This window comes from Mastigoproctus giganteus, chromosome 1, assembly GCF_048544385.1.
Source record: "Mastigoproctus giganteus isolate SK-2022 chromosome 1, ASM4854438v1, whole genome shotgun sequence".
In the NCBI taxonomy this organism is placed as follows: Eukaryota; Metazoa; Arthropoda; class Arachnida; order Uropygi; family Thelyphonidae; genus Mastigoproctus; species Mastigoproctus giganteus.
The window spans coordinates 281288416-281315131 of record NC_143575.1 but is presented as its reverse complement, the minus strand read 5'-3'; the positions used below and the strand labels follow the sequence as shown (position 1 = coordinate 281315131).

Genomic DNA, 26716 nt, shown 5'->3' with positions numbered 1-26716 from the left:
AGAGACTGCTTCTAGAGGGATGGGACACGCTTAAATAGAAAGGGTGCAAGAATATTTGCTGATGCTATCGAGGCAGAGTTAGGTGAGTTGAAAAACTGCTAGCTTCGGGGATTTCACGGACTAATAGATTAACAGTAGCCGCTGGCAGAGGTAAAAGTGATTCTTGCACAACTATTGAAATTCAATTGAGCAGCAGCCTGGAAAGCAAGGCAATGGGAATTTACAGAACTGCTTGGAGTCAGTGGAAGAAGTAAATACATGGCCTGTGTTAGGGTAACTAATAGTAGAAACAGGTGCATGTATACTTTCATGTCCACCAATGCTAGGAGTATAGTTAATAAATTCGATGAGCTTTAAGTGCTAGTCAAGACATCAAAGGCAGATATTGTTCGGACATCAGAGACGTGGTGTCACACAGACATAAGCAGTGCAGAACTAGAATTTGTGCAGTACAATGTGTACAGAAAGGATAGACAGGACAGCAAGGGAGAAGGGTTATGCTGTCATTTAAGAAACACATAAAATCTAAGGAAGTGCATCCAATTGATGTGGGTGAAAAATGCAATGTTGAGTCTGGTGTGACATAAGCATTGCGAAAGGAAAAATGAGAGTAGGTGTGTGTTATAGGCCTAATGAATCTGAGGAATTGTGCAGAAAAATAGAGTGAGCCAGTAAATTAGAGTGTCTTATAATGGGCCATTTTAATTTCCTGGATATTGTCTGGAATTTTCTGGGTTGGTCACTCACACAGTAGCAGGGCTTTTGTGGATTTATTGGACGTTGTTTTCTACAGCAGTATGTTCAGGAGGCAACTAGTGGGAGTAATACTCTTAATCTAATTATCAGCAGTGATTCTTCATGCATTAAGAATCTGCAGATAAAGGAACCACTAGGTGGCAATGATCACAGTGTGATTTACTCAAAGAGGTAACTACCATCAGGGGTAAAGGGAAGGATTTTTGTTTTCGTAAAGGCGACTACGATGATCTGAGACAGTATTTAAATTCTATACGGTGGGACCAACTGATGATGTTACCAACGGCAAATTCAAAGTGGGAAGCATTCAAAGAATTAAACTTGGAAGCTACTAGACTTTTCATACCAACAAAGAAATATTGTTCAAGATTTAGGCCTAAATGGATGTCAGATGAACTAATTAGACATGTGACAGAGAAGAAAGTGCATGCGATACATAAAAATTAACATGTGCCAAGGATGAAAAGAAAAACAGCAAAGAGTTCTTTACTTATGTAAACTCTAGAAGAAAGGGGATGAATCAGATTGGTCCACTTGATATTGACGGTTCAACTGTTAGTGATCCTGCTCAGGTAGCTACCAAACTAAATGAATATTTTGCATCGACATTCACAAAAGATGGAGTTATTCGTGGAGGGGAATGCCAGAGGTGTATTCAACTATGGCAGTAAGCTAGATAATCTTGTAATAACTGAGAGTAAAGTGGAGGAGAAATTGTTGAAGATAAACACAAGAAAGGCACCTGGGGTGCATGGAATCTATCCAGTTATATTAAAGGAGGCGGCAAAGGAAGTAAGCAAACCCTAAGCCATAATTATGAGAGCTTCTATGGACTCAGGGGAGGTACCCACAGACTGGAGATGTGCAAATGTGACCCCAATTCACAAAGTAGAATCAAAGGGAGACACAGGTAATTACTGACCTGTTAGTTTAACTTCTGTTCCAGGGAAATTAATGGAGGCACTGGTTAAAGAAGCATTGCAGAATCATCTAGAGAAGACTTCAGTTATAACTCGGACACACATGGGTTTCTTAAGGGGAAGTCTTGTCTGACTAATTTGATTGGATACTATGATGTAGTCACAAAAGAACTGGATGCAAAGAATAACTTTGATATCATATATTTGGATCTTAGAAAAGCCTTTGATACTGTTGCACATGGAAGACTGCTGCCCAACTTGGAGCAGTGTGGCATTGGAGAGTGGGAGAACACAGAGAGTGGTAATCAATGGACACTGCTCTTCGTGGGGACTAATGTTATTAGTGGAGTACCTTAGGGTTCAGTGCTGGGTCCATTGCTGTTTTCTGTATTTATAAATGATATTGATTATGGTATATTAGGCTTAATGTCCAAGTTTGCAGACGATACGAAGGTTTGCAGGGTTGTTAATGCCACTAATGACAGTACACTGCTACAACACAATCTGGAAAAGTTGAGCAGATGGGCTCAGTGGTGGAAAATGAAGTTTAACATTGACAAATGTAAAATACTACATATGGGAAGCAGTAATCCCAGATAAACGTATCAACTCTGTCGTACCACATTGACTGTGGTAGAGAATGAAAAGGTCCTGTGGGTAATTGTGCAGGCAGATATGAAGTTTTCTGACAGTGCAGACGGGCTGCAAGAGTAGCTCATGGTGTCTTGTCAATTATATACAGGAATTTTTCTAGCAGGTATTAGGAGGTGATTATTCCCTTGTATAAGGCAATGGTCAGGCCACATATTGAGTACTGTATGCTGGTCTGGAGGCCTCATTTTAAAAAGGATGTAGAGCTGTTGGAACGAGTACAGAGAAGGGCACCAAGATTAGTGAATGGAACAAAGGGTTGCTCTTATGAAGAAAGGCTTAAGTTTTGCAAATTACAGTGTCTGGAGACTAGGCACCTGCGAGGTGATCTGATTGAGGTGTGTAAATCTTTGAATGGTTTGAGCATGCTCAATGCGGATGGAATTCTTCCTTTTGCTCAGGATAATCGCCTGAGAAGGCATAAATTTAAATTGAGGAAAGACAGTTGTAGGGTAGATGTGCAGAAGTTTGCGTTTAGCCAGCAGGTGGTTTATTGGTGGAACAAACTTCTATCTGTCGTTATAGAAGTTGATAGCTTAAATTGAGTCAAGGCAGAACTTGTCAAACATTTGGAGTGAGTGGACGGGTGAAATTAGAATGTTTTTTTTTTTTTTTTTTTTTGGCCGATGCTATGTAAGCTTGCTTTCTTGCCTCATCTGCCTTCGCTAATGGTTTTTGCTTTCGAAAATTCGACTACGATGGTCTGAGACAGTATTTCAATTCTATACGGTGGGACCAACTGGTGATTTTACCAACAACACCAATTCAAGGTTTAGGCCTAAATGGATGTCAGAGGAACTAATCAGACATGTGGCTGAGAAGAAAAATGCATGGGATATATATATAAATTAATAATAATAATACTACTAATAATAATAATAATAAATTAATGCGTGACATGGAAGCCTATGATAGATATAAGCTGGTCTGTTACCATCTCACAAAGGAGATTAGGCAGGCAAAGGCAGATTATGAGAAATCCTTGGCAAAGGACGCAAAGAAAAACAGAAAAGAGTTCTTTACCTATTTAAACTCAAGAAGGAAAGGGATGAATCAGATTGGTCCACTGGATATAGAGGGTTCAACTGTTGATGATCCTGCTTAGGTGGCTGACAAACTAAATGAGTATTTTCATCTACATTTACACATGAGGAGTTATTCAGGGAGGGGAATGCAGAGGTGAATTAAACTCTGGCAGTGAGCTAGTTGATTTTGTAATAACTGAGAGTAAAGTGGAGGAGAAATTGTTGAAGATAAACACAAGAAACGCACCTGGGCTGGATGGTATCTATCCAGTTATATTAAAGGAGGGAGCAAAAAGTAAGCAAACCCCTAGCCATAATTATGTGAGCTTCTTTGGACTCATGGGCTGTACCCATGACTGGAGATGTGCAAATGTGACCCCAATTCAGAAAGGAGTATCAAAGGGCGACACAAGTAATTACAGTCCAGTTAGTTTAACTTCCTTTCCAGGAAAATTAATGGAGGCACTGGTTAAAGAAGCACTACAGCATCATCTAGACAAGACTTGAGTAATAGCTCGGACATAGCATGGTTTTGTTAAGGGAAAGTCTTGCCTGACCAATTTCATTGGATACTATGATGTGTTCACAAACGATCTGGATGCAGGGAATAACTTTGATATCATATATTTGGATCTTAGAAAGGCTTTTGATACTGTTGCACATGGAAACTGCTGAATAAATTGGATCAGTGTGGCATTGGAGGCAAATTGTTGCTACAGATAAAGGATGGTTGAGTGAGAGAAAGCAGAGATTTATTTTTGTTATTTTGGTTTTTTTTTAGGAGCATTAGCAACTAAGGCCATATTGCTCCGGGATATGCGGTGGTCATTTCGTGACCTTTCCGCATCCTCCGTATTTGGTGGTGACGGGCTCGAACCCCGGTCTAATCAAGAAGCGTGTGCTACGCACTGCTGCTCCTTCCCACCTGGCTACGGAGGCGCCTGAGAAAGCAGAGAGTGATAATCAATGGACACTGCTCTTCTTGGACTAATATAATTAGTGGAGGCCCTCACGGTTCAGTGTTGGGTCCATTGTTGTTTTCTGTATTTATAAATCATATTTATTATGGTATATCAGGCTTAATTTCCAAGTTTGCAGATAATACGAAGGTTCGCAGGGTTGTTAAGGACACTAATGACAGTACGCTGCTGCAACAGAATCTAGAAGTTGAGCAGATGGGCTGAGAGGTGGCAAATGAAGTTTAACATTGACAAATGTAAAGTACTGGATATGGGAAGCAGTAACCCTAGAGTAACGTATCAACTCTGTGGTACTACACTGACTGTGGTAGAGAACGAAAAAGACCTCGGGGTAATTGTACATTATTATTCTTATTATTTTAGGGTTGCCCGGAATTAAATACATTAACTCGTATTTGTGTCTGTAAATTGCGTATGTTCTATGGTCTATTTGTCTGTTTTGCTGGCGAGAAAACCCTAGTTACTGGGGAGAAAAACTTTGCTATCTACGCCTGAGACCGACTAACTCAGCCACGGAGTGAAAAAAGCCCATTAAAGTTCCTGGCGTCATCGACGGGATTCGAACCCAGGCCTTTTCCACCCGGTGTGGGGAGGACGGTGGCGATACCACTGTGCTTCCCGCGCAGACCGGGGTAATTGTACAGGCAGCTATGATGTATTCTTTGCACTGCTAAGAATACATCATATCTGCACTGCTAAGAATACAGGCAGATATGATGTATTCTTAGCAGTGCAGTCGGTCTGCAAGAGTAGCTCATGGTGTCTTGCCAATGATATACAGGAATTTTTCTAGCAGGGTTAAGGAGGTGGTTTTCCCCTTGTATATGTCAATGGTCCATTTCTTTTCGGTCTCTCTCTCTCTCTTTTCACTCAAATATAGGGCTTATCGGCAAAAAAAAAAAAAGAGTTCCTTATTCGGTGCCTTAATTTTGCTGAATGATTTGCATTTTGTACCGAAATTTTAATCATATAGACCCCTTCATATTGTACCGAAATTTTATTCATACTGCAAAACTTCAACTTAGCAATTCGGATTTATTTTCAATTCTTTTACAAATAAAACAATCGCCGCCTTTTTTCCCTTGTTTATTCATCTAAACAGTATAAGGGGTTGTCTGTTGTTTTTGTTTAGGGTTTTAGAAGCATCAGCGAGGATTGTCTGTGTATTTGTATACAGATGTAATCTTGTATTATATGTGTAGATGTGTAGATCATTCTTAAATGCGCTGTTATTTAATTGTCTTATAAATACTATAAATTTTTATTGGATTTAACTCTGTAATGTATATTATTGAAAAGAAACTTATAAAATTACCCTGATATGTACTTAGCACCCTCCTGGCACTTTGCCGTCCCGGGGTGGTTTCCTTATGGAAATAAACAGATAATAATAATAATAATAATAATAAAATTGGTGCGTTGTTTCACAGCAACGCATCTATTTAGGTATGTTGCTATCCAGCAACAGTAGTGCAGCCCATGTTTAAGGGCGTCGATCCTGATGCCTGAAACATCGGTTGCACTGTTTTTGGATTGCGTTTCAACGAAAAAATCAACGGTTTCGATTTATCAGGATTGGTGCTGAAGTCGAAACCGGACATTAGGCCACGATTCTGGATTTCCGTTGGATCAACTCATTGACAGCAGTGTCCCCAGAGTTGGCGATAATGTACTTCGTATTTTCGTGTCACGCTAACCCATGTATTTCCAGTCGTAATATCCACGCGATACACCGTAGGTCTGTTATATTGAGGATAATCGACAACGATAAACAATTAACAGAGGCCGTAAATTTTGATTCTACTAACAAATGCCACTTCTTTTGTTAAATTCATCGTGTAAGTGGCTGAATTGACTTTTTTTATAGTCTCACCACTCAAATGAGAAAGCACATTCCGGCATAAAAGTTTGGAATAAATTTGGCATGACAACAGTTTTTGTTAAGTTTTTTTTTTTATTTTTTTTATTAGCTACGAAAATGTATAACCTTCTTTTATTGCTGCCAAGTACGGTACGGGTGCTAGAAACAATAATTCTCATCGGGGCGACGTGGCCAGGAGTTTTACGCTAAGGAAAAGTTTTCATTAAGGAATGAATTAAATTGGTAAAAATTACAGTAACGTGGGAAATTATGAGTTGCGCAAAATTTAACACGTAAAATGAAGTTATTTATTAGTTAGTTATAAAGTTAGTTATTTATTGCATCTGAAGTTCAACAGATGCAATCCACTCGAGGAGCGTGCGGCGGTATTTGTAGTCGGTAGCCATTTTCTGTAGGTTCACTCCAAGACGGAGCAGTGCTTGAATTTTGGGGAGTGCCTGGGCAGGTAGGAAACGACTACACCGTTTCAACCGGTTGTATTTGAGGATTAGTGCGGGGTGTGACCTCAAGGATGGCGGAGGATTGTGCCACCGACGGAAATCCCATGTAAGGTTTATCATAAAAAACAACACGCTTCAAATATTATTTTAATATTTTTTATTAAGTATCGAAAATTTACAGAAAAAAAAAAGTTCAAATGATTAATATTAACGACTATACTGATTTTCATCAAAAGATATTCTCAACGAGATTTTATTTTATTTTATTTATTTAATGTTTTTAAGGGAGGACATTTTCTTCTTCGCAAAAGGGTGACAGGTAGGAACTGCGATGGGGCGTGGGTGACTTAAATCCGTCCACGGTGATGCGAGTCATCGGCTGAAAACGCCATCGGACGCTACTGTTTGACAAAATGAAAACATTGGGAGGGCGAGCGCACTATTTTAATCTTTTACGCCACTGACTTTCGAGGAGGAAATGATTAAGAGAGGGCAGCACCATCTCCATCCGTTGTTGGTGGTGATTCTCGGCGAATATTTATGTCACCAAAGCGTCGAATATTCCGCGCTCGGGAAGATACGGAATTCATTTGTCGTTCTTTATGCTTCGAGCTTTTTCTCTCGAGTTCGTAATTCCCATTTCATTAAAAAGAAAGCCGTGCGCAACTTCGTTTTAACTATCCTGCGGAAATGGCGTTTGATTTGTTCCGCCATATGAGCGGTGGATGGAACTTTATGAAAACTCTTACAGTTAACGCCACCTTAAAGTCATTTATATTTACGCGGCAGCGTTAGTTTAAGCCGATGTATATTAGTATTAGTATTAGTAACGGCCGTATGGTGCAAGAAAGCCTATGGCTTATGCTGCACCAGCCAAAAAAAAAAAAAAAAAAAATCCGAACAAAACAATGATAAAAACAAAAATTAAATAAATAAATAATAATAATTAATAAAGAAATAAAAATAATAAAATGAAATTAAAAATTAAATAAAAAGGAAATTAATCCTATCATCCTATGCGCTTCCCTTACCCGAATATACTCATTATTATTACTATTATTATTATTACTACTACTTAGCCACATGGTGCAAGCAAGCCTGAGGCTTATGCTGCACCAGCTAAAAAAAAAAAAAGAAATTCCCGAGTTACCCTGAGAGAGATTGTTTGTTTGTTGTTTGGTTTTTAGGAGCATTAGCAACTAAGGCCATATTGCTCCGGGATATGCGGTGGTCATTCCCTGACCTTTCCGCATCCTCCATATTTGGTGGTGACGGGCTCGAACCCCGGTCTAATCAAGAAGCGTGTGCTACGCACTGCTGCTCCTTCCCACCTGGCTACGGAGGCGCCTCCCTGAGAGAGAGAGAGAGAGAGAGAGAGGAGTTGAAGGGAATCACCAATTAGCTCTACTATTACGAATTTCTTTGTTTGTAGTATAAATTACTTTATATAAATATGTGCTTCGTATTTGCGTTACCCCAGTTTTGTCTTATAAATACTGTTTCTCCGTCTTCAATTCGTGAAATATTTTATTAATGAAACGGGAATGCGAGCGGTTCGCAATGACCTTGTCAAATGTTTTGATTGTACAGCGTCATCACTTTGCGTGCAGTTGGAATGCGGAAAAAGTTCCGATTAGTTTCAGAAGTGGCCACGGGGGTTTAGCGTAAAATACTGTAATAGTTTCAGGGAGGTCAACATTACGCGTGCGTTACATTTTCATAAGCTTTTCCACTTTTCCGAGAAACTAGCTGATCAGAATAGACCCTGTGAAATACTCCGAAAGTAAGGAAGCAGTAGAGAGTGAAGAGCATCTCAGAAGCGCACTGCTTACTTCAACTATAATCTTGACAATGAGTGAACTTGTAAACAATATTGTAAATATACGCACTTTTGTAAATTATTGTAAATAATTGTATTCGTGCATTTTTGTACACTCTTCTCATATTGTATATAATTGCAATTCTTACATTTTGTACACCCTTCTAGCCGGTCTGCTGTGTATAAGGGGTGAAAGCAAACACTCGCTATTTTTTAATAAACGGATTTTAATAATAATAATAATAATAAAAAGAAGCAAAGAGTGGCCATTTCCAGGCTCAGAACAGCTACCCACAATGATCATATACTGTACTTTTTCAGAAACTCCATCCAGTTTCTGCAATGCGATCGACTGAGCAGAATTAACGGCTGTCTCTAACAACAATTTTCTGTTCTTTGTGAAAAGACCCCGTCTTTTCCCATTCGTTCTAATATGTGTCGATTTGACCCTCCTAAGAGGTTCCAATCTCACCTTCGTTCCGAATATGGTTATGCGTTATTGCACGCTGATATTAGGTGACGGAGTCGAAGAAAAATACCAGAGACTCTTCAGCTTGTTGAAAAAGAAAAAAAAAAAATCAAGGAATTCTCAAATCGAGTGAGTATGTGTCTGTAAATTGCGTGTGTTCTTTGCTCGATTTGTCTGTTTTCTGAACGACGAATCCGAGTTTCTGGGCAAAAAAACTAAACTAACCTCGTTTGAAACCAACTAACTCACCCACGTTGTGAAAAAGGAACACACGCCAGAAATTCAACTTAGTAACCACAACTTACCGAAGCTGCCTTCAACAGCCCTCCTCACTCTTCTAAAACCCTTTTTCACAATGTACGTGGATAAGCAGATGGATGTTTTTAGTAAACAACATCCATCTGCTGGGTAAAGTTCCTAGGTTTCCTTCCATCCCGGATTCATGCAGACATGTAGTACTATCTGGGCGTATTCACCGCTATTTGCATTCCTTTCATTCGTTTCAGAGAGGACATCGTAGTCTGTACAGATTATGTTAAGCTTTTAACTCTTATCGATTCACCAAAAACTTAGATGTCGTTACTGCTATCCTAGATGAAGAGTTTTGTGCCCTGACAGATTGCTGCCTCAAATAATCGGCATGAGGAGAACTGTGACCAGTATCAAAATGCTGGTTGGCAAAATCAACTCTCCTGACTTGTGAGATATATGTCAGTGGCATGTTCCACTTCCTTCCCTAAGAGCCACCCCCTTTTCTTCAGCTACAACGGAATAGGCTGAGGATCAGTGACAGATTCCTACCTGGCCAATTGCTTCCTACAGTACAAGCCCTGCTAAAAATGAGTTGACCTCCAGAAATTCGCTTCGGATCGCAATTACAGGCACTCGTTAGCCGAAATTGTTCCCCTTTTGTTTGGCCCCTGATGTCCACTCATACCGATATCTCCACCTGCTATCTGTATGAGGCGCAGAACGGCACGTCGCAGGCACATCGACGAATTGTTTCACAAGAAATTGCGAAACCGTATACAACAACTTAATGCACGCCTGTGAAATATTCTGACTTGTGTGAATATTCTGAAATATGTACATATGAACGGGTACATACTTTTGTGTACTGTTTGCCTCACAACTAGGTATATACTGATATCTATTGAATGGTTAATGCCACGTTTTTAAGTTAATTTCATGTTATGTTATCTTTTTGTTATACCGTACATATTTTTATGTTACCCTATATCATGGTCAAGCCCTTGGCCTCCTGGCTGTGGTGTGCACATATGTGTATCTTAACTGTACAATGAAGATTTCTTCTTCTACTCGCGTTTATTTGCGCTGAAGTTGAAGAAAAGACCGCACACTATACGTATATGGTCTTTTCTCTCAAGGAATCATCTGTGGTTGAACCCACCCTCCCAGGAACAATGACACGAAGCGTCACAGCTCTATAGATTCCTTAGAATTATATATGACCCAAAAGATAATTGTAAGATTTCACAGCCTCGTCAAGCACTTCAGCGCTCTACGCTGGAACGCCAAACTGTCTATCGCGGTGGGAAATTCTATAAAAAGATTATTTATTGATTTTTATTACATACATAGGTTATTTAGACAAGAACCTAGAAGTAGATAAGGAAATAATAGACAGATTTTGTCAAGAAGCGGCGTATAGAACAAAGACCCGGGGAGAGACGTACGCATCCGTCCCATTACAACGAAAGCGGGACTACGAGATGCAGCGAAAGATGGGCCTGAATACGGGTGAGGGCGCAGTGGTGAATATAGTTCACTTGGCTCGTATTTAGTCATTAGAGGATAAAGGCAAATCCGGATCACCGAATACATCTACTCCGCCGATTCAAATTTCGGTGATGAAAAGGAAATTCTGGCCACCCCCCCCCCCCTGGAAAATTCTTCCCGATTCTCGGGTGTACAGGAAAGAAATCGCACGAGGAAGTGATGCTCACGTGCGGCACCAATCGTACAATTTAATAATAAGCGGGACAGTTAATTTGTGTCGGGTGCCTTTTCCTGCGGGTGTAGCAGACGAGAGTATGCCTACGTAACAAGGGCCCGTCGTTGTCGACGCGTGTACACCAACGCTAACGGCATCTTGCTGATACGTCGATAATTAGCGATTATTATTATCGCTATTCGCGGGAATAGAAATTTTTTTTTTTATTATGTTGCGTGTGATTTTTTCTATGTAAACCCCTGGCTTGTAGCCGTGAACAGCAGTGCGCTTTCTGTTTATAATAAAGAGTTCTTCTTCTAAATGACATTCGTCTCGTGGGTCAGGGATTTGCGATGTGGGTGTACTTTGTTATTCTCGTTCGAAGTTTTTTCCTCGCTACGAAAGTAGATTTAGGTTACCAGACTATTGCGGAAGCGTTTTCCAACATAAGTGCCCTCGTGGGTAGCGCAGTTGGTAGGAACGCAGTCCTCCTCGCACCGGGTGGAAAAGACCCTCGTTCCAATTCCGTCGACGACGCGAGGAATTTTTATGGGCCTTTTTATAACGTGGCTGAGCTAGTCGGTCTCCGTCCAGGCACTGTTGTTTTTACTTCCAGCAAACAGCAAATCGACCTCAGAACACGCACAATTTACAAACGACACGCACGGGGCAATAGAGCCGTAGTCACTGATGCTCCTAAATCCTTACAACAACGAACGACACAAGTAACGTACAATAAAATGCAATTTTGCTATTTTTTTTCAGAGGCGCCGTTCTGGAAAGGCGCCGTTGTGTTCGTACGCGTAAACAGGCCTGACGTAGCCCAGTGGTCAGGAGCGAGAGTGCATAGCACGCGTTCCTTGAGTGGACCGGGGTTCAAGCCCGTGACTACTAAATACGATAAATATTTGTATTGATGATTTATTGTAAACTCTACTGACTTGGTTGTCGTGCGGAGTATAAACAGAAAATTTATTTATTTTTATTAAATCTCGTACGGAAAGCCCCGTATGTCGGCGTCCTCGGGGCATAGCACGTTCCGGATTTTTGAAAATTCCGATTTTTGAAGGTTAGGCACATTGCTTGGAGTATCCTCGGGGCTAATTATATTTATTACTTAATGCCGAAGCTCCTATCCGTACAATCTCCGCCGAGTCCATTTTGGTAGCGTTATGCGAAAAGGTTAAACGTAATCCGTACTGCGGGATTAGTCCAGCGGGTAACCCACTTACCTGAAGAAATAAAGGTCGCAGATCGGAATGTTGTCCCCTGTATGGGGTTTCGATTGCCTAATGTTTTTTTTTTTTTTCTTCTGATCTCAATGTGAGGTATAAATATGGCTTCAGCAGTCCAACCGCCTGTTGAGAGATTTAATGCATGCTATTAAGTAGTAGCGCGTGAACTGAATGTTTCCCACGTTAGGTTACGCTACTGAAATCGTTGAATGAGAACAGGGCTCTCTCTCTCTCTCTTTCTCTCTCCTTTGGCACTTTTTAGTTCTCTTCTTTCGAGCCATTGCGTCGTACGGAACACTACGCCAGTATGCACCCTTCGCGTACGACCGAGTCTTTTGTATACGAAGTTCCCCGTACATCTACGGTAGTGTCGAAAATGTTGAAGAGCGATTATAAAATTATGCACGCGCACAATCCGCTCACGATTTGCCGTAATATTCGCTGTTTTTACAGAGAATCAATGCGGAGGACGACCCGAATTTATTAAATCCCTCAACGCGCGATTGCCATAAAGCGAATTTCATCGGGGGAGGGGGGGCACAGTTAAAGTTCGGAACACGCTGTGGACTTTTCTGAATTGAGCCGAATGCAGTGACGAGCGAAAGCGCCATCTAGGAGCTGCGGGGAAAACTGCGACGACCGTTTGCTTCAACGCGTAGTAATAAAAACATATTTCCGTGAATTTTGTAGTTGCGAAGAAAACCTTGGACAATCCACTTGTCTTCTCCTCTCCGTCACGAAAAAAAAAAAAAAAATAATAATAAATAAATAAAATAAAAACTAAAAAAATAATAAAAATAAAACGTAATGAAAAATTAATAAAAAATGGCGCTCTATAATACTCTCAACTTACTGTAATATTTGGCGAATAGACGGCGACGGTCCCTCCGAATTACGAGCAAAGGGCAACGCAACGATCGATACGAAATAAAACACGATCGCGACACACAACTGCAAATAATCGTTCGTTAATGCGAAAAAATAAAAACAAAATTAAAAACGTATTTTTTTAATACTTTTTATTAATCCCAACAACGGCATTAAGCCTTACATTCGTGATTTTCAGTTCGCTGTACAAAAACGTTCTTCAGTAAATTAAATATTTAGAGAATAAATACAAAACTTCCATAATGTTCAATAAATAAAATATTAAACGCGGATTCCATAAAATAGTAAGGTAGTATTGCGCGCGTGTGTTTTTTGTAAAGGGGGAACGTCAGTTCATCTCCACCTCGTGTCTCTGTGAAGAACGGTATCAGTACCAATGGGCCAGATGTGTGTGTGTGACGTAGGTTTGTGCGTATTACGCGTGTTCTGTTCTGGCCAGAAGCATCAGCACCTGGAAAGATGATTGTGGGTACTCGGGAAGGTTGGCCAGTTCCAGTAGAGCGCGTAATGTCTCAAAAAGAGACTCTGACCCACCTGGTGGAGACAGAAGGTACACCATGATTATATGGGATTCCCATTCCAGAAGAAATAAAAAAAAAAAGCAAAAAAAAAAAAAAATGACCACACGTGGTCATGGAAAAGAAATGAACAAAACTGAAATAATAAATGAAGCGGAAGAAAATAAAATACTGGTGTATTTATTATTATTTTGTATTTTTTTTAGCAGCACCACTACTTTCTTTTATTTTTTTATTTATTATTTTCTTAAATTTATTTTTTATTACTTTTACTTTTTTTTAGCGGCACCACTACTTTCTTTCTTTTATTTGTCTATTTATTTATTTATTATTATATTTTATTTTAGCAGCGGCACTACTTTCTTTCTTTTTATTTCTTTTTATTTTATTTGTTGTTATTATTATTTTTTAATCTTACAGTAAATACGTAAAAGAAAGAAAGTAGTAGTGCCGCTAAAAAGAAAAGAAAGAAAAGCGCTTAATTTTGTCCGCGGGCCTAATCCAGAGGATTAGGATTGAGGATTTCAGTTTACTCGCTCGACAATTATGAAAGGAGATCTAACCAGCATTGTGCCGCATCCTGTTCAGATCTGTCCACACTGAACGCCTTCGAAGAAATACGCCTTCGGCGAAAGCCTGCAGAATGAGATATGAAGCGGAAACGACTCCTGTTCTGGTCGAAAATGAGGAAGGTACTATTCATTTTTCATTTTTTCCATTTTTCATTTTTCATTTGTTTTATTAATCGCAATAACGACATTAAGCCCTACATTTGTGATTTTGCTACACAATTATTATAAAAGAAAAACTTCGGTAAAATTAAATATTTATAAAATAAGCGCAAAACGTGTAATCTTCGATAAATAACATATTTATAAAATAAAAGCAAAACTTATTATAATGTTTAGTCGATAAGGAAAACATTAAACACGGATATCATAAGGTGGTATTAATAATTTAAAAAGAACGGTAATCGCGAAACATCGAATAATAAGAAAAACTTTAAAAGACAGATAATTTCATTTCATTATCTATACGAAAAATATAATTTTTTAATCGTTGAAATAAATCCCAAGATGAATAAAGCTTAATGATCAACTATAAAATCCGATTGTAATATTCAATTTAAACTGATTTTGCCGATTCAATTTTATCAATTTTATTTTCATCGAACAATGCAGCTGTTCTGTTGAAAATTTCAAATTTACCACGATTTCTTCTGAATTTGGTTATATGATGTAGTTTACGTTCCCTCAAAGGCCTAGGGGGGGGGCGATTGAAGTTAATACACGACACGGAGAATCTATTTGCCTCAAAGAATGGAATGTAGAAGGATGCAGTCAAACATATTCCTTCTTTCTTTTAATGTGGGTAGGTTAAAAATTTCACACCAATCTTTATATTTAAACATAAAATAGTGTAAATCTCATTTATAAACTAAGAATCTGATGAGAGATTTTTGAACCCATTTGTTATAAATATTAATATTTATACCAAAAGGGGTCCACACTTGTGTTGAGTACTCCACAATTGGACGAACAAATGATGTACAAGCTTTCGGGTGTGAGGGCCAACAAAGTGAAAACAAGCCCTTTTCGTTAAGCCGAGTAATTTAGAGGCTTCGGCAGTTACTTTATTAATATGAGTTGTGTAAGATCCATTACTACTTCTTAAAATTCCTAAATCTTTAATTTCTTCAGTTCTTTTAATATGCAAAGATTGTAAAGTGTAATTGTAAGAGATGACAAATTGTTTACGAACATCTGAAATGGTATTTATCAATATTAACATCTAGTCCGTGACTTTTAATTCGTTGGTGTATTAATTGAATACCTTTTTGCAAGCAGCTCCTCACAATGCAAGGCCTCGTTAATTTCTTTGTACCCTTTCGTATGATTGGCGTACGTAACAATATTCAATTTGGCTTTCTGTAGACAAGCGGACATATCGTTAAGAAAAATATTAAAGGGCCAAGAGAGGAACCGTTCTTAATCAAATAAAAAGCATTTCGTAGCCTTCCAGCGGTTTTCACGTACAAAAGGAATCGCTCCGAAACCGCGTTCGTTCTTTCAATCGCCATCACTTTTTGTTCGCCGCGTGTTTCACACGACACCCCTTTTATTTTTGCCGATTTTTTTTTTACGGAGGGGACAGAAATTTCTCGAGAAAACGGGGATAAGCGGGGAAGGGGTCGATCATCGTCCCCATTAAACAGTCGGAGTGTTCCTTTTGGTGCGCGGAATGTGCGTCAAAATACGGGACGATCCTCCGATACTTTTATTTTTCGCTTCGCACTTTGAGCCGTTCATTGGATCCGCACGAGCTCGTGGAATGCCGACATCCGCTTGTGACTTTGTTCGGGCGAAGGGTTGATGCGCGTAGCGGTCCATTGTATCTCGTTTCTAATTACGTATCGTGCGCGAGCGGCCACCCTCGCGCCACCTGCCTCCCCTGCGCGTCAGAATAGGACGCTCCACGTCTTCCCGGCAGCCGCAGCACAGCGCCGTGTTCTCGCCCGCGGACAGCAGTTTGAGGTTTTGTGTGCAGACGCTGGGCTCCGTGCTCGCCTTTGTGATTACTTTCGGTCAACTACGGGAAGCCCCTGTGCTCGCCCCTGTGGATACTGCTGCTGTGTGCCTACGTAGACGGATACAAGCAGATGACAAAGACTGAGCTTCGCCTTTCTCGCTGCGAGGATTTGTGTTGTTGTTGTTGTTGTTGGTGGTGTGCTTCTGCAACACGACGACCCTGCCGCTCGGCGCCGCTGGGCTATGTATCGTTCCATCTAGCCGAGCACCTCTTCTCGGGTAAGTGACCTTTCCTTACGTTCAGTTTTCCTTTATTCTCCGCCACTTTCTTGACACGGGCGTCCTCGAGCACCCCGAAACGAAGTCGGCTTCGTTGGCCGCATATTTCGTAGCAGATGCGATCCGTCGCTCGCGCCCAGATGATGCCTATCACGTGACTATTTAAGAAACGCGCATTGTGCGTGTGTTAATCGTCGTCCATTCGCAAGCAGACCCCGTTCAGTAATACGGGGGCGATGGCCCTGCCGCGAAGTAACCCCTTTGGACGAAGTGCCAGCGTTCACGTCGAGCCGAAGGGAAATTCGCCCAATGGAAGCACGCGCACCGCGTACGCTGCCTGAGTGTGTCGGTAAGCATCGGCTGAGGCCCCGATGCGTGTGCACGAATGTAGGATTAACGTTGGTGCGCGCACTGTGCAGATGCACTTCCTCGTGCAGCGGAGTCTCTCTTCGGTCGTGTCGATGTCGTCAACCGCTGTCTTTCGCAACTGCGATTTCTAAATCGGCCGAACTTCAAAGCGTCCGTTGTGACGTGGAAGCGTTGCCTCGAGCCACTCTGGGCGCGCACCCTTCTCGGAATCAGTGCCTTTGCCTCCGACCCTGACTCTGAGCTTCCACACTTCCGTTCTCGACGACGCTGCACGCCCGGTTTCCGTCGATTGCTTCACCTTTCGTGCGAGAGTTTCGGGCTCAGTTCGGTTTCGCGAAGTTCGAGTCCGCTTCTCTACGAAACAATGCGACCGCTGTCGTCGGGGTAGCTGCGTACGCCCCTCCTGCTGGTTGCCCTTCACGACCCTCGCAGCAGCGACTGCTTACTTGTCTCCGACGTACGACGTCAGAGGAGTTCGTCGGAGACAATTGAACCCTTCCTTAGTTCTTCTCGGTCAGGCGACCACCCCTATTCCGCACGTTCGCTGCAGCCTCGGTGGTCACCAGCGGAAGTGCCATTTTGCTCCACCAGACGGGAGCGTCTTCTGGCTGACGAGCGCAACGATCTGCGCATGCGTTGTCAGTTGCCCGTGCGGTCGTCGCTGCGAGGTGCTGGAATCTGTTGGCGACGCCACCGATGTTCGTCGTCACAACGAACGAGTCGAGTCGGTGGGGTGGGCCATTCGGCTGATTTCAAAAAAATGATGACCCCCGGAAAGGTCACGCCTAAACATTTTCACGCGAAGTTCGCTTTCGAGGGTGCCACCGTGTACTCGGGACAGCGGAGACCTATTTGTGGAAGAGCGGGTCGGAAACGTTTAGCGATGGCTCGAGAGATGGACGAGCGGGACTCGTCTCCGAAGTTAAGAGCTGGTTGGGTCTCCGCACATAGTAGCGCGTGCTGCATCTGCGAACATGCTTTCGTACGGAATTTCCGGAAAATTATAAACCTGCAGAAGTTGAAGTGTCAACAAATGTGTTCTTTCGTCAACACACGCGCGGTATCACGTACTAACCCCTCTCGTGTTTCGGGTTTTCGTTTAAAAAAAAAAATCATAAAATTATATGTTGGGAGGGAGGGAAGATTCTGTGACTGCAACAGTCGATAGCGCGCATTTACTTGTTTTTCGTGCTCTTCGTTTTGAGGTTGCGAAATGGAATTGCAGAAGACAACGGACGCCGACAGAGCCACCCTCGATGCGTTTCCAGTGGGGTTGCCACGGTGATGCAGAATGCGTAAAAGACGATGAAATGGTCACGGATACTGCGTCGATGGACGAGTTCTCTTCCGTGGCTCATTTCGGAACGCCCAAACTTTCTCCCTTCCATCGTAGCTCTCCCCTTGAGCGGGAGTGGGGTGGAGTGGAGTGGAGTGGGGGGGGCTCATAAAACTAGGAACGAACAGAAGCGACGATGGCTGCCAGAGCAGATCGACTTCGCGCCTGGTGTGGCGCTGCAGTTGAAGATGGCGCAGTTGCGATGGTCTCGAAGAATTGAACGCGAAGGATTCCGCTTGAGAAACTTCTTTCTACATTTTCGGTGGGAGGGGGAGATTTGCGTACGTAGTCGAGACGATTTAATGGCCCACAGACGCCTGGTGCCCCGCGATGATGCTGCACGGTCGTTTTCTGGAATATTTGCTCTTCCACGATCTCGTGTGCAGTTCGGCAATGACGAAGGCATCGGAAACGTGCTAGGCGAGGGATGGGATGGGCGGCATCCCATCCCATTTCTTAGTACGAAGTTAAGTGATCGAATAATAGCTTTTTTCTTCCGTTCAGTTTTTTCGGGTCCGGACCGAATCCCGAGGGGTGTCAACGACGAATGAATTTCGCCTCTACAAAGGGGGCACAGTTACGTGCGTTGAGATGACCGCGGATCAACAGCGGAGGGAAAAAATGCGGCTGCTTTGTATCATTTGCAAACGCTGAACAAAAAGCTGGATTGGTGAAAACCCAGAAACGAGCCGTTCTGATGACACGCGCACAAGTGAGCAGTTTCATTTGGGGCCCCGCTCATAAAAGGGGGCGCTGTTATTAATTGACTAAATTCAGTTTATTCTTCATTTCTTCCAATGCCGTTGGGGTCACTTTAAATGAAACAAACGCCCATTTGTTTTGGTCTCTCGAAACGTGTATTATTTGGCGTTGTCCCGTCGTTGCATCAACTGTGAACTCCGCAATGACGGAATGACGGACCCGCGAGTGTCATAAGAGCTCGCGCATTCTTTATTTTGGAGCGCTCTGTTCGCGCACTCCTTCTCTGTTCATTTCTGCCTCTCGCTTTAAAAATCTCAACGTAATTAACGCTACGCTTTCCGTAAAAATGTCACAAATCTCTTTTTCGGCCTTGTCGTAACATTTTTCTTGCTGCGTAAGACGACCGAAGCACGTGCAACGAATAAACGGGGCGGCGGGGTCGGAGAAGGAAGCCCTCGTCACAGAATTGTGAGTCACGAAAATCCTCTTCCGCCGAATTTCAACTTCGAGTCGTCGCCTTTCATAAGACGGAGCTGATCACGTGTGCCCCGCGTTGTAAAGCGTGCAAATGAGTTGTTCGTTTTATTCACGTCAGTTTTTTCTTCGACTCATCTTTCCTCCGGCCAAAAATTCCCGTAAGGGACTTCCGAGCAGACAGACGCAGATACCCAGTGGTCGGGGCCGAGGGTGCAGAAGTACACGTGCCTTCAGTGAACGGGGTTCGCGCCCGTGACTGCTAAATACGGTTTTGTTTCTTGTATTCTCTCTAACTTGTGTACTCCTCTCACGTTTGGTCGTCCCCGAGTATAAACGCAGAAAATTTATTTCTGTTTATACTCATTAGAAAGTTACAAGTCCATAACTCAGGTGGATTTCTCTTATCGGAAGAATTCAGTATTGCTCATGAGTTTGCCAAACATTTTTTCCAGAATCCGAACAAACGGTACATTGAGACCCGCTTCATTTCCTAACTTCACACCTGTTGAGGATGATATTCTCATCAACCTCTTTATCACAGATGAAGATTTAAAGTCAACATTAAAAATCACGAGAAATGAATATACTAGAGGTCCAGATGACATTCCAGCTTATTTCGGAAAATGACTGCCACTACCTTAAAACCCCTCATACTTTGGATCTTCAACTTGTCTCTCAGGCTGAGGAAGTATCCTAAGCACCTCAAGCAGGTGGATATAGTTCCTATTTTCAAAAAAGGTGATAAAAATGATGTAACTGATTACAGACCCACAACCTTGCAAAACAGCCTGGCTAAACTCTTCGACACGGCAGTGCACAAACATCTCTTCGAAGTCTGTAGTTACAAATTTGCTTCCTTTCTGGCAATACACCTCTGAAGTTCTTGATAACAACCTTCAAGTTGATGCAGTCTACACAGATATATCCAAGGCATTTGATAACGTCCACCATGAACAACTGCATGAAAAACTTAAGCTATATGGTATCCGTGTCCCTTTGCTCTCATGGCTGCGCAGCTATATTACGGATTGTTCCTTGAGCGTTATCGTCAATCAAGTGAACTCGGACCGTTTTATACCACTAAGTGGAGTACCTCAGGCTGCCCCTTAGGCCCTCTACTTTTCATTGTTTTCATAAATGATCTTCCTTCTGTCATCTGCACCTGCAATATTCAAGTTGCTCTTTATGCAGATGATCTTAAGATCTACTCAGCAGTTAAGGAGACAACGGATCCTCAACAGCTTCAATGCGCCCTCAATAAATTCTCTCTGTGGCTACCTCTGAATGGATTGTACGCCAACCCTTCGAAGTGCAAAGTAATCTCTTTCTCATCCTGCAGATGTCCACAAATAATACATACTCCGTGATCATCGAAAAGTGTGACCAAGTTAACGACTTGGAGATTCTCTTCTCCAGCAGTGCTAAATTCGATGCCCATGTCCTTAAAATCACCAGCAAAGCATTCAAAACACTGGGATTCATCAAACGGAACATATACAAGTTCAAAAACTACAGATATTCTTTATAAAACTATTGTTCTGCCAATCCTTGAATTCAGTTCACCCATCTGGAATCCTCACACAAAGACTTTAACTAACAAAATTGAAGCAGTCCAAAAAAACTTTGTCCGTTACCTCACGTACCGCAATCCTCTATTCTATCACTCAGTGTATTATGAATCGCTGTGTGATTACTTTCATCTGAGGCCTCTGTGCACTAGAAGAGTTACTGCTGACATCGCCCTTCTAGCCAAAGTAATCACTGGAATTTACGAAGCATCTGATATCCTCACTAAAATCAACTTTGTAAGGAATGGGCAAAATATAAAATAGCTGTTGGACATCTACTTTTAAATGGTACTGTGAATAATTTCCTCTTCTAAAGTTGTCGATAATTACATTCTGTAAAGAATACTGTAAATGATTCGCACTTCTGTAAATATTGTAAACGTGATTTGTAAATATTGCATTGTAGAAATTGCCACTGTTGCATTTTTGTACACTCTTCTAGCCGGTTGGCTGTGTAAAAGGGGTGAAAGCAATCGCTTGCTATTAATAAACGGATTTAATAATAATAATAATAACTTCCTTGTAGACAAGTCAGAGATCTTACACTGTTTCGCCTTGACTCTGCAACCACGGACTTTATGAAGTTCAGTCCACTGAACAGCATCAGCAAATCAGCGAATGACTCTCTCATTGACTTCTTTGACAACTCCCAATCACTGATGAACTCCGTCCACAAGTTCGCCTCTTCTCTTCAACTGCAAAGTGACTAGCTGTCATCTAATCATTTTAGGCTATCGTTACTTTTTTAATTATTTTTTCTTCTCCAATTAATTAACCTCATTTGCGCTTATGATTTTAATGTTTGAATGTATGTGAATGGTTTATCTTTCTGTTGGATCTCTTATTATTGCATCGACTCTGTTCATACGCCGCTAATAGTTACCTGTTCTCAATCTTCTTATTAATAAAAACAAACAAAAAAAACAAAAAAACACAGTTTTGACGCTCTCGAATTTCTTGTCGTTGTCGTCGCTGTTCCGGAGACACCCGTGCACAACGTGTGGCAACAGGAACGACACTTGCACTCCGATAAAAGCAAAGCGCGCGCGTCCTTGGTTAGGTGGTGTCCATTTAACCTCGAGTCGACTGCGCAGTTTCTACTTACGCGTTAGCAACAACGCATTCCGCTGCATGTGTGTGTACGTGCGCTGACGTCACGTTTTTTTGTGACACGCAATTTGATTTATGCATCCCCTCGTGGAATCGTTTCACTTCGTGTCGATTTTAATATTTCAGATGGCGTCCATTTTGCCGTATTTTTATTAATGAAGATTGCCGTACATTGGATGAGTCGCATTTTTCTTTAATTGGCCACTCGGAGCACCCCGTGCGGACTTCAATAAAACCCGCACCCTTCGATGTAATCGAAAGCCAACGGTTATTATTATTATTATCCGTTTATTTGCACGAGGTTCTTTTCTTTCCCTTTATTTAAAAATGACGCGCTGTACCGCGACCAAGCGTGTTGTTTCCGCGCGTGCGCATAACTCGAAGTAACGAAACGAATGCGAAATGAAACGAAGAAAGTGTTTTTAATGGATGCAATGCGACGTACGTGCGAGCGATCGGAACAAAAAAGATGATAAAAGAATGATTTAAGAATCGAAATCATTTTTAGGCACGTTACGGGTTGTCTTCGCCATGTCCGTTCATCCGTCCGCACGTGACAATCGCAATCGCGGTGAACGGATTTTCGCGAAATCGCAGTAGACGGATTTTGCGAATTTGAACGGAGCCTTCGTAGAAATGTGGCCAACAGGAATGAGCATTTTTGTCCGTCTATTTGCACTTAATGATAACTGGGTTCTCGGGGGATGAATTTTCGTGAAATTTTGTATTTCGCTCCGTTACAATGATTTGCGGAGTGCGTCCAAATTTAATTAAAACGGACCGATAGAAATCCGGAGACTATTATTTATTTATTTTTTTAGGATTAGGATTTCTAGGATTTTTCCTGCCTGCAACTACCTCTTCCCGTTCCTTCGCAAGTTGGCGATATACAATGTTTATAATTCGATTTATTTATTATTATTTTATTTTATTTTTTTCATACGCGCTTCGCGTAGGCTGTCCACATAATTCGCATTTCAGCTGGTTATGCGCGCAAGCAAGATTTTTCTCGGTTCGCTCGTAAAAGTCGTTTTTTTTTTTTTTTTTCTGTTACGAATCTTGAAATGTAAGGCCGCGAGCGCAGTAACTAAACTCGTTTACGTATAAAAATGCCGACTCGATATTTGAGAATTAATTTCGCGGAATGCGCCGTACGAGGAGCAGCGCGAAGAATGAAATCTCGAGCTGAAACGCCAACCCTTTCTCGCATTAATTTCGCGCATTCTCAAAATTTATCGTCGACGTATTTCTTTCTATGTTTTTTGTCGCGCATTAACGTTTATGGCAGTTTTCTCTCGCGTTGTAAACCGCAATGTGATGAAATAAACAAACTTCTTCGCGCACGGAACGGCGAATGCACGAACAGACCAATTCGTGCCGTACAACGTCACGCGCTTCGTACGGTTCCGAACGAAGAAATTTTACTCTTCGGATTCGCTCGACATTATCGGACAAACGGCGTTCTTGGTGCGGAGACCGAATAACGTGGCGATACTCGAACGTGGGAAAAGTGAACGTTGTCAAAATGACGCCCATTTTTATTAAGAAACGGCCCCAAACGCGGAATACGTGTTATGTTAGAGATGGATGATACTGAAAGTGGCGTTAATTGCAATGCCGCAAAGTGAGATGAACGTTGTATCGTGTCCACACAATACATTGCGTCGGGAATATAAATTGTGGCGCAAAAAGGAACCGCGAGCAAAGCACGTGCCACAATCAGCCACATGACTACCAAATAAAAATCCATTCCCGAGATCCGAGCACGCGTGACAATAACGTGAAAATGTCCCTTCTCGAAATAAGAATTGGCTCGGAAAGAAGACCTCGAACCAGTGGTTCTCTCTCTGCCCTCGTGAGCCGAATTCTCTTCGCCGAAGCAGTCGCGCTTATTTTTGTCTCGGTGGAGAGATCCCAATCCGGTTCCTCTCATCTCTCTCCGATTTATTATAATTCGCAATTCTTTTTGCCGTTTGTGCCGCATCTGTTTGGCACCTTCGCATCAAACGGATGGAAGTGCACATCTGCGTCAATTTGCAACGCACCCGAAAGAGATCTTCCGGAATTCTTAGCCGCGCGGGTGCATAAGAACACGTGCCTTCGGTTCTAGCCCGTGACTGCTGAATACGGTGCTGTTTGCCTATCTTGGAACTCTTCTGACCGTTTGGTCGTCCCGGAGTATAAACAGAAAATTCATTTATTTTTAATAATGGAAACTTTCTTCTTTAATTAAGAAAAATAATAACTTGTAAGCTATTGTGCGGGAAGATACCCTCTTTAACAATTTTGTATTTGCATTTCCTCACTCGGAAATGCGCAATTGCGCGATGTATATGCGCAACTATTTATGTTTAAATATAATATTTGGGGACTGAGACTACGTGCTCAGTATATGCAACCCCCTGCCCTTAGTACGCACCCGAAACCAATCACCTTCCTGGTGCCGATTACGCAGCAGTCCCACTTTGGAGTCCCTTTTGAAGAACAAACAGATAACAAAATTTGGACTCGCGAATAATAAAAACGACGTAAGTCACACGCGCACGTGTTTCTTTAGTGGTGCGCACGTGATGTGGCCAAATACGGAGGATGTGGAAAGGTCAGGGAATGACCACCGCATATCAGGGAGCAATATGCCCTTAGTTGCTCCTAAAAACCGAATAACTAACTGCGCAATGTGGTTTCGGGTTCGTACCAATCGGAAATTCCGCCTTGGACAAAAGTCCTTTTCTTTTAATAACGTTCCCCTTCCTCCACTCGCAATTAAGTGTCCCCGCAGGTTTTATTTTATTATTGTTCCCCCCACCGCCTCTTAGCTTCGCGAAACCGAATTCTCGTTTCAGTCACGCCTCCTAGCGGCCATTTTGGCAACCACTCCTCGCCATTTAATATCCGCACGATTGTTGCCGAGCGAGCCCGCTACGTTTATGACACGCTCGCGTTTCGGTGCGTTAATAACGGAGTGTGCGCGCGTGTTCTACTCGGATCAAAGTGCGAATCCGGCTGCGTCACTTCCGTCTACTGTCGGTCGAAGCGCAGGTGCATTTCCCACTCTCATCGATTTTCCCTCGCGCAAAAGTGTTGACAAGCGGAGAGTGACCCGTAATTGCTTCGCTTCAACGTGCGGCTTCTGCGTTCGGATCCGCCACATTCCCATCTCCGTGCGTCGCTGCAAACGCATCGAAAATGCGCCCCTGCTCGCATTCCGCCTCTGATCATTGCAATCGCTTTCGGGAAAAATCGGGGAACCTTCGTTACCGTAAACGCGAATTCGGTGTTTGTCCGTCGCTCCGCATTCAATCAGCGCTTTCCACACACAAGGTTCGCCCCTTTCTTGACTAAGAAGTGCCTCCGCCGTGAGTGCCCTTTCCCGGAAAACGAGACTTTCCCGACCGAGGCCCGTATTCACTCGGTCGGGAAATTTGCCGCTCTTGAACGGACAAGGTCAAAGGTGTCTTTGTTTAAATGCAACCTCCACGGGTTTCTCCCGTATGCCACTGTATCATCTGAAATGGCCAAGGCGGGCAAGCGTGTGTACGTGTGTTGTTATGTTGAGTGTAAAGTGCGTTTAGGGTCAAGCGGCACCAGGCGCTTCCCCCATCTTCGCGTGGTATACATTGTCGCGCGTTACAGTACGCCGTAAAAGGCAGAGATTTAAAAGTGTACGGATATCATAAAGCGTTGTTATGTCGAGTGCCAGCACCTGACGATCTCGCAGCCAGCAGCGGGGAACACCAGGTCCCCTCACCCCCACCAACCTTGGCCACGAGGAGGCGCGCCAGGGTACACTTTCTCCAAGAGACGCCTACTGGGGCTGTCGGGCAACCGTGGGAACCCCGAATTTTCAACTGCAAGGAAGATAAGAAATAGAAGGTTTAATTAGGGAAACGGGAGGGGAGTGAAAGCAGACATCCCCGAAAATAGAGTTAGAAAAGAAAGTTTAAAGTGGAAGAAGAGAAACCACCAAAATCGAGAGAATAAGTTATTACCACTGCACACTTAGCAGGAGTCTGTGACTTGTTAACAAAGCCGAAGCACCTGACAGTGCAAGCCGTTAACATAATCTCAACTTATTATACGAAAGTGCTGTTAACCTCTAAACTTCTGTTACAAACACACAGTGGTTGCCCGCTCCAATACCGCGACAAAAATAACTTAACAGCTGCAGAGGAGAATCGGCCCCTCAACTAGAAATCCTTGCGATGTAAGAACAATACCAAACTTTACAAAGATACGTATCAAGCTGAAACATGAACGCAGCTATGAAGGGAAAACAATCCCATTTTTTGCCATTTATTAAAGACATTCATATCTAACGGTATGAAGAAAGTGTGAAGAAGATATTTTGTTTAATCCTATTGAATCTAGAAAAGGGAATTCGACGAAATGGATAAGAAATGTAGCGATATATGGTAGGTTGAAGTGACCAAGTAAGATATGAAAAAGAGACAGATAGTTTAAAAAAATTAAAATCAGATGTGAAAAAGCGACCAAATTTAGACTACGGTGTAGTGTTTTTCACAATTTCAGAATCTTCGTCAGAGGTCATCCACAAAAATTCGTAGCTGTGCGAATTTGCAACTCCTCTGCCCTCACTTTTACGTATTTCATTAGTGCTTATCAGCGTTGTTGTAATCGTTTCAAGAACGACCCAAAGGCCATGTATAAAATTCGAGGTCGCTTTCGTCACTTGCCCATAAAGTCACTAACGGTTTTTTTAATAATGGTCATGGATGTGTGCATTGTGGCGCCATCAGTATGACACTGGTCCGAGATGAATCATTACAGTTGAACTTTGTTTATCTATGTT

At 42.3% G+C, this 26716-nt stretch overlaps 1 protein-coding gene across 2 annotated transcripts in view; it reads left to right on the top strand.

The window, feature by feature from the left end:
- The first annotated feature begins 16046 nt into the window (after positions 1 to 16046).
- LOC150092037 (uncharacterized) overlaps positions 16047 to 26716 on the top strand; it is a 321608-nt gene continuing 310938 nt past the window's right edge. For both annotated transcript variants that reach the window (XM_090377855.1, XM_090377845.1), the window contains exon 1: positions 16047 to 16344. The gene's annotated coding sequence lies outside the window, so the exon portion shown is untranslated. The remainder of the gene's footprint in view (positions 16345 to 26716) is intronic.